Here is an 18,530-nt window from a genome sequence, read left to right as displayed (position 1 = left end):
CAAAGATGGACACTACATAATGATCAAAGGATCAATCCAAGAAGAAGATATAACAATTATAAATATATATGCACCCAACATAGGAGCACCGCAATATGTAAGGCAAACGCTAACGAGTATGAAAGAGGAAATTAATAGTAACACAATAATAGTAGGAGACTTTAATACCCCACTCACAACTATGGATAGATCAACTAAACAGAAAATGAACAAGGAAACACAAACTTTAACAGACACAATGGACCAGCTAGACCTAATTGACATCTATAGGACGTTTCACCCCAAAACAATCAACTTCACCTTTTTCTCAAGTGCACTCGGAACCTTCTCCAGAATAGATCACATCCTGGGCCATAAATCTAGTCTTGGTAAATTCAAAAAGATTGAAATCATTCCAGTCATCTTTTCTGACCACAGTGCAGTAAGATTAGATCTCAATCACAGGAAAAAAATTATTAAAAATTCAAACATATGGAGGCTAAACAACACGCTTCTGAATAACCAACAAATCGTAGAAGAAATCAAAAAAGAAATCAAAATATGCATAGAAATGAACGAAAATGATAACACAACAACCCAAAACCTATGGGACACTGTAAAAGCAGTGCTAAGGGGAAGATTCATAGCATTACAGGCCTACCTCAAGAAACAAGAACAAAGTCAAATAAATAACCTAACTCTACACCTAAAGCAACTAGAGGAAGAAGAAATGAAGAACCCCAGGGTTAGTAGAAGGAAAGAAATCTTAAAAATTAGGGCAGAAATAAATGCAAAAGAAACTAAAGAGACCATAGCAAAAATTAACAAAGCTAAAAGCTGGTTTTTTGAAAAAATTAACAAAATTGACAAACCATTAGCAAGACTCATTAAGAAACAAAGGGAGAAGAACCAAATTAACAAAATTAGAAATGAAAATGGAGAGATCACAACAGACAACACTGAAATACAAAGGATCATAAGAGACTACTACCAGCAGCTATATGCCAATAAAATGGACAACTTGGAAGAAATGGACAAGTTCTTAGAGAAGTATAACTTTCCAAAACTGAACCAGGAAGAAATAGAAGATCTTAACAAAATGATCACAAGCAAGGAAATCGAAACTGTAATCAGAAATCTTCCAGCAAACAAAAGCCCAGGACCAGATGGCTTCACAGCTGAATTCTACCAAAAACTTAGAGAAGAGCTAACACCTATCTTACTCAAACTCTTCCAGAAAATTGCAGAAGAAGGTAGACTTCCAAACTCATTCTATGAGGCCACCATCACCCTAATTCCAAAACCAGACAAAGATGCCACAAAAAAAGAAAACTACAGGCCAATATCACTGATGAACATAGATGCAAAAATCCTTAACAAAATTCTAGCAAACAGAATCCAACAACATATTAAAAAAATCATTCATCATGACCAAGTGGGCTTTATCCCAGGAATGCAAGGATTCTTTAATATCCGCAAATCAATCAATGTAATACATCACATTAACAAATTGAAAGATAAAAACCATATGATTATCTCAATAGATGCAGAGAAAGCCTTTGACAAAATTCAACATCCATTTATGATTAAAACTCTCCAGAAAGCAGGAATAGAAGGAACATACCTCAACATAATAAAAGCTATATATGACAAACCCACAGCAAGCATCACCCTCAATGGTGAAAAATTGAAAGCATTTCCCCTGAAATCAGGAACAAGACAAGGGTGCCCACTCTCACCACTACTATTCAACATAGTTTTGGAAGTGTTGGCCACAGCAATCAGGGCAGAAAAGAAGTAAAAGGAATCCAGATAGGAAAAGAAGAAGTGAAACTCTCGCTGTTTGCAGATGACATGATCCTCTACATAGAAAACCCTAAAGACTCTACCAGAAAATTACTAGAGCTAATCAACGAATACAGTCAAGTTGCAGGATATAAAATTAACACACAGAAATCTCTTGCATTCCTATACACTAACAATGAGAAAACAGAAAGAGAAATTAAGGAAACAATACCATTCACCATTGCAACAAAAAGAATAAAATACTTAGGAGTATATCTACCTAAAGAAACAAAAGACCTATACATAGAAAACTATAAAACACTGATGAAAGAAATCAAAGAGGACACAAGCAGATGGAGAAATATACCGTGTTCATGGATTGGAAGAATCAATATTGTCAAAATGGCTATACTACCCAAAGTAATCTATAGATTCAATGCAATCCCTATCAAACTACCAACAGTATTTTTCACAGAACTAGAACAAATAATTTCACAATTTGTATGGAAATACAAAAAACCTCGAATAGCCAAAGTAATCCTGAGAAAGAAGAATGGAACTGGAGGAATCAATCTGCCTGACTTCAGACTCTACTACAAAGCCACAGTCATCAAGACAGTATGGTACTGGCACAAAGACAGAAATATAGATCAATGGAACAGAATAGAAAGCCCAGAGATAAATCCACGAACCTATGGTCACCTTATCTTCGACAAAGGAGGCAAGGATATACAATGGAAAAAAGATAACCTCTTTAACAAGTGGTGCTGGGAAAACTGGTCAACCACCTGTAAAAGAATGAAACTAGAACACTTTCTAACACCATACACAAAAATAAACTCAAAATGGATTAAAGATCTAAATGTAAGACCAGAAACTATAAGACTCCTAGAGGAGAACATAGGCAAAACACTCTCCGACATAAATCACAGCAGGATCCTCTATGACCCACATCCCAGAATTTCAGAAATAAAAGCAAAAATAAACAAATGGGACCTAATGAAACTTAAAAGCTTTTGCACAACAAAGGAAACTATAAGCAAGGTGAAAAGACAGCCCTCAGATTGGGAGAAAATAATAGCAAACGAAGCAACAGACAAAGGATTAATCTCAAAAATATACAAGCAACTCCTCCAGCTCAACTCCAGAAAAATAAATGACCCAATCAAAAAATGGGCCAAAGAACTCAACAGACATTTCTCCAAGGAAGACATACAGATGGCTAACAAACACATGAAAAGATGCTCAACATCACTCATTATCAGAGAAATGCAAATCAAAACCACAATGAGGTACCATTACACGCCAGTCAGGATGGCTGCTATCCAAAAGTCTACAAGCAATAAATGCTGGAGAGGGTGTGGAGAAAAGGGAACCCTCTTATACTGTTGGTGGGAATGCAAATTAGTACAGCCACTATGGAAAACAGTGTGGAGATTTCTTAAAAAGCTGGAAATAGAACTGCCATATGACCCAGCAATCCCACTTCTGGGCATACACACCAAGGAAACCAGATCTGAAAGAGCCACATGCACCCCAATGTTCATCGCAGCACTGTTTATAATAGCCAGGACATGGAAGCAACCCAGATGCCCATCAGCAGACGAATGGATGAGGAAGCTGTGGTACATATACACCATGGAATACTACTCAGCCATTAAAAAGAATTCATTTGAATCAGTTCTAATGAGATGGATGAAACTGGAGCCCATTATTCAGAGCGAAGTAAGCCAGAAAGATAAAGACCATTACAGTATACTAACACATATATATGGACTTTAGAAAGATGGTAACGATAACCCTATATGCAAAACAGAAAAAGAGACTCAGATGTATGGAACAGACTTGTGGACTCTGGGAGAAGGAGAGGGTGGGATGTTTCAGGAGAACAGCATTGAAACATGTATATTATCTAGGGTGAAACGGATAACCAGCTCAGGTTGGGTACATGAGACAAGTGCTCGGGCCTGGTGCACTGGGAAGACCCAGAGGGATCGGGTGGAGAGGGAGGTGGGAGGGGGGACTGGGATGGGGAATACATGTAAATCCATGGCTAATTCATATCAATGTATAACAAAAACTACTGTAATGATGTAATTAGCCTCCAACTAATAAAAATTTAAAAATAAATAAATAAATAAATAAAACACTTAAGAGATAGACTTAAAAATAATACGAGGCTCCATGCTTAACCTCATTTGGTTAAAACAAATGTTAATAGCATTAATTATCAGTAACTGATAGATTATTTGTTTTTTTAATTGGAGGAAAATTGCTTTACAATGTTGTAATGGTTTCAGATTCTTTCATTAATAATCTACTAAAGAAATTTACTGCATATTAAAACTTTAGATAAAATAAACATTTCTAGGAATAAAAAAAAATAAATAAATAAATAAAATAAAAAAAATAAATAAATACAGTTTGGTGACTAGAAAAAAAAAAAAACTTTAATAGCATCAAAGGTACTTCTGCTTCTTTTTAATATGTTGAATGAGGGTTAACAAACTTTTTCTGTAAAAGGATAGACAGTAAATATGGGACATATGATTTATGGGACATATGGTCTCTGTCACAACTCAGCGTGTAGCCACAGAAAATATATAAGCAACATAGGCATGCTATGTTGCAGTAAAACTGTATTCACAGAAACAGGTCATGGGCAGGGTTTGGCCCATGAATCTAAGTTCGTCAACACCTAATGTAGAGAGTCACAAGTCAAAGTTACTGTCACGCAAACAGTGAGAACAAATAATAAGTATAATAATATACAAATAATAAGTTTTGAGTCCATCAAAGAGCTAGCATTTTTGGATAAAACTAATAAACCAAAACCCAAAGAGTAGCAAACTTCTCCAAGGAGAGAAAAGAACCACTAAATATTTCATCTCTAGTAGGAAAACAAGAAGAGAAGAAATGTACCATAGATAGGGGTAAGAAAAAAGGCAGAAAAGTTTGTGAACAACAACAAATTTGTGAAAGCGAAGTATGGGTTGGTACATTTAAGCATTTAGTATTCATTTTGTTCAATTTTTAGGCCATATCCATTTATGTCACATTAACTTTTTTCTTAACATTGTATTTGTTACAATGAACCTCCACTGACACATCATTATCATTCAAAGACCATAGTTGACATTAGGGCTCACTCTTGGTGTTACACATTCTATGGGTTTGGAAAAATGTGTTATGACATATCCACTATTACAGTTTCATGCAGAGTAGTTTCACTGCCTTAAAAATCCTCTGTGCCCCCCAAATTCTCTGTACCACATGAATTCATCCCTGACAACCACTGATCCTTTTACTGTGTTCATAGTTATACATTTTCCAGAATGTCATATAGTTGGAATCATACGGTATGTAGCCTTTTCAGATTGGCTTCTTTCACTCAGTAATATGCATTCAAGTTTTCTTCATGTCTTCTCATGACTTGATAAGTCATTTCTTTTTTGTGCTGAATAATACTTCATGTCTATATGTACCTCAATTTATTTACCCATTCACTTACTGAAAGATATCTTGGTTGCTTCTAAGTTTGGGAAATTGTGAATAAAGTTGTTGTAATTATCCATGTGCAGGTTTTTGTATACTAAGGAGTATGATTGTTAGATCGTATAGTAAGATTAGGTTAGTTTCAAGAGAAACTGAAATACTGTCTTCCATTCTGCATTCCAATCAGCAGTGGATGAGAGTTCCTGTTGCTCCAAATTCACTCCAGAATTTGGTATTGTCAACGTTCTAGACTTTGGCCATTCTAAAAGTGTATATCTAAAAGTGTATTCTAAAAGTGGTATCTTACATGTGCGTGAGTGCTAACTCACTTCAATCATGTCTGACTCTTTATGACCCTATAGACTGGAGCCCTCCAGCCTTCTGTGTCCGTGGGATTTTCCAGGCGAGAATAATGGAGTGGGTTGCCATACCCTCCTCCAGGGAATCTTCCCAATCCAGGGATCAAACCTGCCTATCTTAAGTCTCCTATATTGGCAGGCAGGCTCTTTGCCACTAGCGCCACCTGCGAAGCTCTAGAGGTATCTCATGGTTGTTTTAGTTAGTGTTTCTCCCTCTTTTGGTTTTCATGTGATCAGTGGTACTATCACAGCCCCCATGGTGGATGGTAAATGTTTCTCATCTATTATCAAACTTCTTAGGAAAAATTTTAGTACTTAATTTTTATTATGCAAGTACTTCCAATTCTCATTATTAACTAAAAGGTTTACTGAAATTTTTCTTAAAATTTTATTTAATTTCTTAAAATTTTCTTAAAATTATCAAATTAATAAAAGTTATCACAGCAGACATTGTCAATACCTTGTGAATATCCCTCCAACCTCCCCATGTCTTCTAGCCAAATTCCCATGAGTATCTGCATCTCTGTGACAAAGGGCTCCTTTCTCCTAGCCATCCTCAGAATTGGGGACTGCTGTGCTACTTTTTCATACAGAAATCCAGAAATTCTGAGTAATCAATAACCTCCCAAGAGAAATTCCAACTCACAACCCTCCAAAGTAGATGCAGAATTACACCCTAACACTGCTCCTTCAATAAAATAATTCTGAACATGTTTGTTTTGTACCATTTCCCAGAGGTTCTCCACAGGATTAAGCTCCTGTCATGTGTGGCAGTAAATGGCTTAATTTTTCACTTTTTGGTTTGTTTATTTGTTTCAATTTTGCTGTCCTTTCTTTTTTTTAATTTATTTTTTAATTGAAGGATAATTGCTTTACAGAATTTTGCACTTTTTATTGGCCTCCTTACTGCTCTGATTTCCTTCCCCACTACCCTATAGATATTACTTGCATCTCACAAATAAAGTACATTTACTCTAATCTTTGCTGGACAACTCCGCCTCTGAGAGAAACCAAAACTAAGACATCTGTAGATTTATACCAGAAAATGAATGATAAAACTACTATTCAAGAACATTCAGACTATTGTCTCTGTACACATCTATTTCTGGTACCCATTTTCAGGAAGATCTAACCTGTAGTATACCACTGATTCCACTGAGAGCAGACTAGCAGCATCACGTGTTTTAGGTGGAAGCAATGGCCACAGGGTAACTGGCTAGTATACCAAGAGACCTGAAGGGGCAACAGCACCAAAGTATTTCTCTTGTCACTACTCAAAACTGAAAGGAGCTAGCTGTGCCTAATCACTAGTGACCAAGGACACTATTTTATCACTGAGAACCGTGCACATTGGCCTTAAAAGGGAGACATTGGTTATGCTGCCAGCGCACTGGCATGCTGATCAGCACACTGATCATAGGTCTCATACACTTCCAGACAAGACCACAGAAGAATCTAGAAACACAAGATGGAGGTCTGCTTAACACTTGCCAGCTTACTTTAAGGGGAGAAATATCAATAACCTCAGATATGCAAATGACACCAACGTTATGGCAGAAAGCAAAGAAATACAGAGCCTCTTGATGAAAGTGAAAGAGGAGAGTGAAAAAGCTGGCTTATAACTCAACATTCAGAAAACAAAGATCATGGCATCTGGTCCCATCACTTCATGGCAAATAGGTGGGGGAACAATGGAAACAGTGACAGAGTTTACTTGGGGGGCTCCAAAATCACTGCAAATGGTGACTGCAGCCATGAAATGAAAAGACACTTGCTCTTTGGAAGAAAAGTTATGACCAACCTAGACAGCATATTAAAGACAGAGACATTACTTTGCCAACAAAGGTCCGTCTAGTCAAAGCTATGGTTTTTCCAGTAGTCACGTATGGATGTGAAAGTTGGACTATAAAGAAAGCTGAGCACCAAAGAATTGATGCTTTTGAACTGTGGAAAAGACTCTTGAGAGTCCCTCGGACTGCAAGGAGATCCAACCAGTCCATCCTAAAGGAGATCAGTCCTGAGTGTTCTTTGGAAGGACTGATTCTGCAGCTGAAACTCCAATACTTTGGCCACCTGATGCGAAGAACTGACTCATTTGAAAAGACTCTGATGCTGGGAAAGATTGAAGGCGGGAGGAGAGGGGGACAACAGAGGATGAGATGGTTGGATGACATCACCGACTCAATGGACATGAGTTTGAGTAGGTTCCAGTAGTTGGTAATGGACAGGGAAGCCTGGCATACTGCAGTCTATGGGGTCACAAAGAGTCGCACATGACTGAGCAATTGAACTGACTGACTAACAATAATATAATATTTCCTCTTTTAAATGAAGAAAGAAAAACAGTATAAATACTAAATTGGATGGAGTACCAGGATGTTAAGGATAAACCAAGTGTGTTTCAGGCCAACAAGAATATGTTCTCTCAGACTTAACATTAAAAAGTTACAGGGCTAACATTGAATACTGCCTACACAAAAGCCATTCACAGCTCCTTTCTCAGCTTAACAGTTGGAAAGTGAGAACACCTTCTCTTGCTCCCTGCACCTAGGGGTGACTTTGTGACCCAGTTCTTGCCAATGATATGTAAACAAATGCTACTGGATGGGGCTTTGGAGAAAGCTTCTTTTTTTTTTTTTTTTTTTTTTTCATTTTCAAATGCATCACTTTATTTTCCTTGGAAGGCAGTCATACACTACACACCTTAAGCATGTGATAGTCATATGGTTTCTTCAATAAGCAGTAGAGCTTCCACAGCTCTCCTGGGGCCTGCAGCCCGAGCAGTCCTGAGGAGTCAACTGTTAAAGCTTTCTCCACAGCCACATGTTCCTTTGATGTTTGGGTTATTGAACACAAACTCACTGGATAATTTGTCTTCAACATAGTCCATTTCTGTTCCTAGCAGTGTTAGCTGTGCTTTCTTCTCGATGAACACTCTGACTCCATCTTGAATAACTTCTTCATCAGAGTCTCCTTTTGTCTTTGTATATTCTAAAGTGTAGGAAAGGCCATTACAACCCCTGGTTCGGACACCAACTTTCACACCAACATGTTCAGGCTTATCTTTAAGAAGTTGTTTTATCTTGTTTACCGCTGAAGGTGTCAGGGTGAGGCCGGCCCGGGTGGGCTGCAGCTTCCTCTTGCTCACAGCCCGAACAGTGGCCCGGACTAACGAAGCCGACATCCTCGCCGTCCTGCCGCCCCGGTGTCTAGGGCTGGAGGCCGGCCATCTCAACCTCGAGAAAGCTTCTTTTTTTTTTTTTTTTTTTGAGAAAGCTTCTTAAAAGAGGCAAACTGGCAGGCCTTTTCATCACTTGGCCCTTCAGCTTTCTCCTTTCTACTTTCTTGTACTCAAATATGATGACTGGGAATCCAGTAGCCATATTTTAACCATGAGAAATGAGAAAAGATGGCAATAAAGATGCTTGAGTAATTGGTGATATTGTAGATACCACGGACTGGTCTTTAGATCTCTTTTTATGCATGCACGTGCACACACACACACACACACACACACACACACAAAATCTTTCTTTGTTCATGTGGCTCTAGTAGAGTTTAGTTCAGTTTGGAGTGAAACACTGTCCTAATTGAAATGTATCCAAGTTCTTTCAATAAAAATACCCAACATTCATTATACCCATGAAAGGATTTCTCTCTCTGCTAGTCTTCATTAACTCTACCAAAAATGGAAATTTGATAACTTATGATTCATGTGTGTTAGATCTAAGGTACCATTTGAATTCAATATTAAGACACACACTAACAAGCTTTCTTAATACATTTAACTTCTTTCCCAATTATTGAACACTATCTAGAGGCCACCTAATATTCAATTTTTATTCATATAATTCATCACAACTTTATTGAAAACTTCTTGAGGGCAGATACAGGCTCATATACTTTGGCTGACTCTATAAAATTTATCAATAATTGACTGGAAGCACTTTACACAGACTTCACTTTCTTAATTATCAGAAACTGTTAGAAATGTTTTCCTAAAGGTTTTGTTTTAAATGCTTTTAAAAGCTCTAAAAAATTTCTCCAAATTAAATTATTTCAAAAAGTAGGATGAAAAGTGTATTTCCTCTTTTCTTAGATTAGTTTTAAGTAAACTGAATTTTATATCCCTGTTTAACATTTTTAAGTTGATTGGCAAGAAGCGAGCTTTCAACACTGTACAAATTAACCACCTGAGTTAGTTATTTTTAAAAAAGCAAATAGCTCATTTCAATTCCCCTGCCCCAAAAAAAGCTATTTTTTACTTCTCTTAGAGTAGATCTGCCTTTAAATGAGAGGATGATTGTGAATTACTCACAGACTGTGTTATATTGTTCCTCAAGATGAACTTTAAGAGGTATCTTGTGATTTATGTATTTGTAATCAAAAATAAAAGCAGCCTGATGTATTTACTCTGGGAGTAATTTGCATTCCATTATATGTGCTTAGTCAAATGCTAGGTATACAGCTGAGGTAGAAGAATGAAGAAAGCAAAGTAATTGTAGGTCTTTGTACTAGAATTTACCTGGTTTTGTAAGATCTGAAAGTGAATCACTTGATTGGTCACACACTGTTCTGCTGGGATCCACGTGATAATTTGTACATGTGGGTCAATTTTTCCTTCCCAACTGGACTAGATTATTTGTGGGCAAGAAATGTGCCTTTTATACATTGTTTTCTGTCTTCACTGAATGATGTGCTCCTGGGCACATAGCTGAAATTGCATGAATACCATTCAAATGATTGACTGACATCTCACAAGTTGATAGCTATTTTAGGAGCATAAGACCTTCCAGTGATTATTAAAGAGAGAAGAATAGAGTGTCCTTGATTCCCATATTTGTAAGCACATATTTAATAACACAGCTTCTCAAGGGCATTTCTTTCTACTTTGAAAATCACTTGGAAAATATTTGGCACCTATTCTTGGAATCAGCATTAAGTTGAAGGAAAATGCCTATAAATTCTTTCAGAGTTATTCCTTCTGTGTTTTTTTTTTTTTCTTACTGTATTCTTTTACTGCTAAAAATGAAAACCAAAACAACAACCAAAAAAAAAAAAACAATTCTCAGTTGTGTACTAAATTAAGAAATCCTTCAGCTTGATATTAAGCTTCCTATTTTGATCATGTGTTCCAGCCAAATCACCTGATTTCTACAGTCCTGGACCCAGTCCCCAGGCTCTATCGTGTCTTGCTGTTCTCTATACCTGAAACACTTTCCTCCAATCTTTGCCTGCAATGATTCTACTCATCTTTGAAGATACCTCCCAAATAAGACATCATCCAGAGCCTTCTCAAAGGGATATCAGCTCTTCTACTCTTAACCCTCCCACGAGTAAGGTTTCCTAGGTCTCCTACGTGATTCTATTATATAAAATGATGAGATTTGCCTTAAATTGCTTCAGCTGTCTGTTATACGGAACTTAAAAAATGCCCTTCATTAAGTGGGAACTGTTCTAGGAACTGTTAGTTCTCTGTATGTTGTCATTTGATCATCAGAGCAACCCATGTTACTATCTCCATTTTACACATGAAGTGCTAAGCCCTGGGTGTTGACTCATATTTAGGCCCTTGTCCATGGGAAAATAATCCAAGAAGCAGAGTTTGGGCAATAAATATTTAATATGGTGACTATGTTATCTGGAAGATGCTTGATTAAAATAGAAACATGACTGTGATACTTAAGGCACAATTTCCTCTCTACCTATATCCATTTTCCTTCACTGAACCCAACTTGATCTTTCTTGTTTGCTAGCATTTTCCCTAAATTTGGAGGTCTCTTGAAGGAGCACTGTGAGGTCTCAAATTTAGCTTCCCACCTTATCTAGAACTATACTGTTTCAACACTCTATCCTTAGACGTTTTTATCTCACAATCTAACAAGTGCTAGTCTGAAGTCCATACTTACTTGCTGCCTATGGGAAAACCATTCAGTCTTCAGTTAAGTATCAGACTCTTGCTTACATTCATTATTTGGGGTCCAGAAAGTTGGTATACATTTTAGAATATTGCTTTATTAATTTAAAATAATCTATAGGAAAAAAACTTCTATTGGAATGATACTCTGAAAATGTTGTGGTCTGAATTTTCTAACATTTACTTTTAAAATTATCTTAATCACAGTAATTATTTTTTCTAATGTTACACTAAAAGTAGGAGCTTAAATTGTTGGACAGGAAGATATAATTTAATAAAGGGCATCTTTCTCTACATTGGCATGGATGTTAAATCTTTTTTTTAAGATTCTAATGTGGCCTAATTACTTTAATTTAAAATTCTGGGTATGCATGTTTTATTCATGTCTTTCTAGATGATTGAGAAAGTTTTTGCAGTTCCTTTGAAGCTCTAACTTTGGAAATATAACAAATAATGAAGCCATCATATTTTCAAAATGCTCAGATAGAGAAGACTTTTGAAAGACAGTGTAATTGTGAATCAAAGCTTAATCAGCTGCTGTGAAATGAGTTTTTAATTATTACATTGTCCCTGATATGCTGGAGTTCACCAAGGGTAAAAGAATGACCTCACACACACTTTCTCTGAAACAATAGATTTTTTTTTTCCCCTTGCAGCATATCACCTTGAATATTCAGAAACTAAGTTGTTCTGCCTCCCATGAAAATACTCCTCAGAACAATTGTTCACATACCCTTGGTTAATCTCACACAAGAAATAGAAAGTGTCATTCATTTTTCTCTCACTGAAATACATAATTTTTGCAGTGGGCATGATGGTTTCTGAATCAGAATAGTCATCTACTCCCACTGAAAAATCCACATTTTACAAAGTTTTTTTAAGTTCATTAAAGAGAATATCAGAAAGGGTGCTCAAGGCATAAATCTTTAGATCTCAGCATTCTGGATCAAAGTAACTAGCTTTATTTCAAGTGGTCGACGATAATACAGATTTTCCAAGCTGGAGAAGAGTATGTTTACACAAGGAGACTCTCCAGGCAGTCAGTACCTGATGTCTCTTCAGGTAAAGTTCAACTCAAATTTCCATTTTTAGCAAGTGGTAGTACATCATGAGAAATGCTGGGCTGGAAGAAGCACAAGCTTGAATTAAGATTGCCAGGAGAAATATCAATAACCTCAGATACAGCAGATGACACCACCCTTATGGCAGAAAGTGAAGAAGAACTCAAGATCCTCTTGATGAAAGTGAAAGAGGAGAGTGAAAAAGTTGGCTTAAAGCTCAACATTCAGAAAACTAAGATCATGGCATCTGGTCCCATCACCTCATGGGAAATAGATGGGGAGACAGTGGAAACAGTGGCTGACTTTATTTTTTTGGGCTCCAAAATCACTGCAGATGGTGACTGAAGCCATGAAATGAAAAGATGCTTACACCTTGAAAGGAAAGTCATGACCAACCTAGACAGCATATTAAAAAGCAGAGACATTACTTTGCCAACAAAGGTCTGTCTGGTCAAGGCAATGGTTTTTCCAGTGGTCATGTATGGATGTGAGAGTTGGACTGTGAAGAAAGCTGAGCACCAAAAAATCTATGCTTTTGAACTGTGGTGTTGGAGAAGACTCTTGAGAGTCCCTTGGACTGCAAGGAGATCCAACCAGTCCATCCTAAAGGAAATCAGTCCTGGGTGTTCATTGGAAGGACTGATACTGAAGCTGAAACTCCAATACTTTGGCCACCTCATGCAAAGAGTTGACTCACTGGAAAAGACTCTGATGCTGGGAGGGATTGGGGGCAGGAGAAGAAGGGTATGACAGAGGATGAGATGGCTGGATGGCATCACCGACTCGATGGGCATGAGTTTGAGTAAACTCCAGGAGTTTGTGATGGACAGGGAGGCCTGGCGTGCTGTCATTCATGGGGTGGCAAAGAGTCAGTCACGACTGAGCGACTGAACTGAACTGAACTGAATCTTCTTGAGTTAAGAGTAAAACAGACACAATGTAAATAACTTCTCAAACTTTCTGCCTCAAATGTAGACATTTACATCTATATATTCTAATCTCTGGTCATGAAATAAGACAAGGAGATCAGAACTTGTATGTTTTATGAGAGGAGGGATAAATTAGAAGTCTGGGATTAACATATACACACTACTATGTATAAAATAGATAACCAACAAGGACCTACTGTACAGCACAGGGAACTATAGTCAATACTATATAATAAAGGAAAAGAATCCAAAAAATAATATATATACATCTATATATGTGTGTGTAACTGAACGGCTGTGCTGTACACCTGAAGCTTACATGGTCTTGTAAATCAACTATACTTCAATAAATACTTTTTTTAAAAAAACAAACATGTTTTACAAATATATTTTAATGCATATATATGAAATCTAGAAAAAATGGTACTGATGAACCTACTTGCAGGGAAGGAATGAAGAGTCAGATACAGAGAACGAACTTGTGGAACAGTGGTAGAAGGAGAGACTGGGACAAGTGGAAAAAGCAGCACTGACATACATACACTACGGTGTGTAAAACAGACAGCTGGTGAGAGACTGCTGTATCACGTAGGGAGTCCAGCCTGGTGCTCTGTGGTGACGTGGAGGCGTAGGCTGGGAAAAGGGAGGGAGGCCCCCGAGGGAGGGTAGATATGTCTAATTATGGCTGATTTGCACTGTTGTGCAGCAGAAGTCAACACAACACTGTAAAGCAATTTCCCCTAATTAAAAATATTTTTTTTTAAAAAAAGGAAAAAAGAACTTATTTATTTATTTTAATTAGAGGGTAATTGCTTTACAATATTGTGTTGGTTTCTTTTTTAAAAGTTCTCCAAGAATCATAAGGAAAACCATTACATCACCACATATTCAAAGCAAAGCCAAAAGACTTTTGATTTAAATTCTGTTGCATATTTTTCCTTTAGATTGTAAACAGAAATTCACAAATGAAAACCTAAGTTCTCCACAGAAATCAGCACTAACACCTTGACCTTTTCTAAAGCTCTCTCTACATATCCATTTGAACTATGATTCCAGTGTGATTTTTTTAATTAATTTATTTTTTATTGAAGGATAATTGCTTTACAGAATTTTGCTGTTTTCTGTCAAACCTCAACATGAATCAACCATAGGTTTACAAATATCCCCTCCCTTCTGAAGTTCCCTCCCATCTCCCTCCCCATCCCACCCCTCTAGGTTGATACAGAGCCCCTGTTTGAGTTTCCTGAGCCATTAACTCAAGTATTTGAAAGTTAAAATCTCTAGGTTCATTAAATATATATATATTCAATCAAATCAAAGACACAGGTGTAGCTGTTGTATGAAGCATGACTCAGAGTTCTTACTGACAGTTTTCCTTTTTGAGGAATGCAAACAACCTTGGGCTTATTTAATGAGAATAAGTAAAATCCTGAAATAAGTGTTACTTACAGGAGAGTTGTCATTAGAATGCAACAACAGAGGCTCAATTTGCATAATATCTGATTACATTTAGTAGCTGTTCACATACCTGTGCTGAATCAATGTCACTTCATCCACACACAGGTTATCTTTTCTGCTCACTTTAGAGTGGCCTCAAATTCTAATTGAGAAATGCAGCTTCACACACCCCATGTGTTCCTCTGTCACCTGCTTTGTTTGCACTAGTTCTTGGCTTACAAAGGAGATCACTCAAGTCTCATATAACATTTCTAAAGTTGAGCAAACCCTGTGTAATTTATCTCTTGAAAATGCTATCTATGAGAGTATCTGACATCTCTGCCAATGGAGATAAATGACCGAAGAGACAGTAGACTCACTAGAAATAATAATAGCTAGCATTTATTGAGCAATTACTAACTGCCAGATGCTAAGGTAAGACTTGCCTAAGCATTTAATCTATCATCGGACCTTCTGGCATCTACTATTGTTAACCCCATGTTTACAGGTAAGAAAAATCAAGGCTTAAAGAGGTTATTTACCTAGCTCAGTATCACAGACTCCTTACTGGTGGAGTCAAGACTTAAATTCTAAAGTCTATGCTCTTAGATATGCATGTTCCATGAGCTGAATAATCAATGCTCTAAAATTATGCAGACCCACGCAAAGCTAAAGCAGAACTCTGCTTTTATTAGCACTGTTGAGACTTAAGAAGCAAGTCCACCTCTGTAAAACAAAAATCATTCAGAGGTGTCATCAAAGTGCATTGACCTCTCAATGACACTAAGCCCAGAGTAGGACCTGAGTTCCCATCCTCAACCCTCACCACTGCATCCTGATTCTTTACATCCTAGGCACTTTCTGCTCCATATCTTAACTGCAAACCACAAGGAAGGAAGACTGACAGAAAGTCAAAATTGTGCTTTTTGTAATGCACTGAAACTCAGTTTGTGTTTAAAATTTCTACTGTAGTCACTGAAAACACAATTAGGAATTGATGAAAATACTGTAAGCTAGTAATATTAATAGAACTAAAAAATTCCCCAAAATTATTGCTAAGCCATGTTGACTACCTGTACAAACACAAACATGTCTTACTTACCATATACCCAGATACACCCATGTATACTAACACTAAGCTAATAGAGAGCTTCACTATTAGAAATTAATTAATATGCAAATAGAGGGCTTCTGTTGCACATGACTATGATCCTAGTTCTGCCCACACTCTATTGGAACATATGCAAGGCATTTGTGTATATTCTACGTCTCTAAGAAAGATTTTAAAACTCAAATACTATGAGTCCCAGCCTTTGTTAGAATGTTGAGATTTCCACTAATACAAATACTGAACATGGTAGTGATATAAATTGCTAGAAAAAGTGCCCTGCTAAAACACACCTATTAAAGCAACAGATTTTTTAAAAGCACTGTTAAAACAAAAAAAAAAAATCCAGGTTAAAATAAAAGATTATTTTATGTGACTAAGAGATCTTTGTGTGGCTGAATGAGAAATTATATCAGCTCATAAAAGCAAGTATTATATGCCATAACTGCTTCTGGATATTTTTTCCAAGCCTCATCAATTCAATCAATAAATGTTTATAGAGTACCTACTATGAGCAAGGCACAAGGACAGACACTAGAGAATACAGAATGATTAACACGTGTGCTACACAGCCCCTGCACTCTATGCCCACCGAAACCATCAGTATCAATGAGTTGGAATACTGACAATGAGCAGACCCCACAGGCTCTCCTAAGCCTTGCTAGCACCCTGGCAAGGAGTCTGCTTTCTCATCTCAGGGTGGTTTACAGACTCTTATTTTTGGAGCGCTCTGCGTGAAGCTGTTAGTCAGGGGACACCCAGGTACAGGTATGGCCTATACCTGTATCATCATCATGAAGGATTTTAACCAATAAGGTAAAAACTACATTGTCTAAATACAGGATGCACAGTGTCCTCAATCCTGGAAACAGGATTACCTTTTCTGGTAAGATATGTGAATGGAGTACTGGTGTCTTCACAAAGAGGCAGCACCTAGGATTTCAAAGAAATGCATGAATTGATCCTTATGGACAGACACATGTGTAAACAATTGTTATATATACACATAGGTTAGCTCTTTTGAATTTACACAGTTACATATACAAGTAGCTAATATTAAACCTGTGCCAATTGTTTGAATTTTTCATTTGTACATTTTGGACTTTTTCTTCTGGTTGATTAGAGTATTAAAGTTTCATATGCAAAGTCTATCAGTTTTTTTTTCTAGAGCAGACCAAAGGAAATTGCTACATAGAGAACAGCCTATCTAGAAAATATTGTTAGACTTGTTCTTACAACTAAGCATAATTATTCACTAATCAATCTAAATCTCTGAGAGAAGAAATAAGGCTTCCAAATTATTTCATCTCATCTACTGTTCACTGAATTGCCAGAATTCACACAGAAGACATATGTGTACCCCCCAAAAAAAGTAATGTTTCTATATTTCAACCTGAAATATCTGAACTCCAAATTAGTTCCCAAGGCTTCTGAACCATCCTTTTGTCTTCTCTGAGTAGCTCTGTTACACTTATGCCTACAGAGAAATGACTAATAAGTTTCACTCTTTCATTGAGGATCAACTTTTGACTTACTTTGGCCTGAGGGAGGGAGGCATATAAATAATATTTGGATCAATTTTAGGCACTGATTAAAAAATAGAATGTTTTCATGTATAAAGCAAGAGTCTAAGGAGCATCAGACAGACCAGGTGTGGGTTGGAATATAGCCTTCCTCCCTTTTCACTACGCTGCTGTTAACCTAAGCTCTCTTCTCTCTCAGTGCCCGACTCCTCTCCCCTTTCATACCTCCAAATTATGGAGTACATCACTTTTATTTCCCTCATGAATATTGTAAGGTGTATTTGAAGATGTAACAAGCCCTCCCTCCTCATTCTCATACTCTAATGTAACTCCTAGTTTCTGCTTGTGTCAGTTTTTACAAAAATCTTAACCTGGTGCCTGGCCTCCAGCCTCTATCTCTGAAAATCACCCTAAATCACCACCTGGTTAATCTTTCCCAACAATAATTTCAGCCTCCAATTACTCACTGTGGATGGCACAGTAAAATATAAAACTCTTTAATACAGCTTCTTTAATGGGCTTCCCTTGTGGCTCAGCTGGTAAAGAATCCACCCGCAATGCGGGAGACCTGGGTTTGATCCCTGGGTCGGGAAGATTCCCCCGGAGAAGGGAGAGGCTACCCACGCCAGTATTCTGGCCTGGAGAATTCATGGACTGTACTGTCCATGGGGTCACAAAGAGTCAGACATGACTGAGCGACCTTCACTTCTCTTTACTATGGCATTTAAGTCCCTCCACTTCAAGGCCCCAAGGAACTAAATGTCGGTAGTAGCTCCATACAGTCACTGCAACAACTGAAAGCAGGCACACGTGCTTCCAAGCATACCCTGGGAGACAGTGTCTCCCCAAGGAGACACAGACAAGCCTGTGTCAGTCTGCAGATGCACATGAGGAAGTTTCTCGTGGTCAAAGACTGGGTCTGTTTCTAAACTTGTCT

General features: G+C 37.4%; 1 long non-coding RNA gene and 1 pseudogene across 12 annotated transcripts in view; both read right to left on the bottom strand.

The window, feature by feature from the left end:
* The window catches only part of LOC110128585 (uncharacterized), a 146,402-nt gene that overhangs the window by 43,175 nt on the left and 84,697 nt on the right, over nucleotides 1–18,530 (bottom strand). For all 12 annotated transcript variants that reach the window (XR_011486783.1, XR_011486782.1, XR_011486786.1 and 9 more), the window contains one exon: nucleotides 16,949–17,003. This is a non-coding gene — a long non-coding RNA (uncharacterized lncRNA). The remainder of the gene's footprint in view (nucleotides 1–16,948; nucleotides 17,004–18,530) is intronic.
* LOC110128586 (iron-sulfur cluster assembly 1 homolog, mitochondrial pseudogene) lies at nucleotides 8,241–8,878 on the bottom strand (annotated as a pseudogene).

This window comes from Odocoileus virginianus, chromosome 3 (genome assembly GCF_023699985.2).
Source record: "Odocoileus virginianus isolate 20LAN1187 ecotype Illinois chromosome 3, Ovbor_1.2, whole genome shotgun sequence".
NCBI classification, from domain to species: domain Eukaryota; kingdom Metazoa; phylum Chordata; class Mammalia; order Artiodactyla; family Cervidae; genus Odocoileus; species Odocoileus virginianus.
This window is presented reverse-complemented; position numbering and strand designations above follow the sequence as displayed.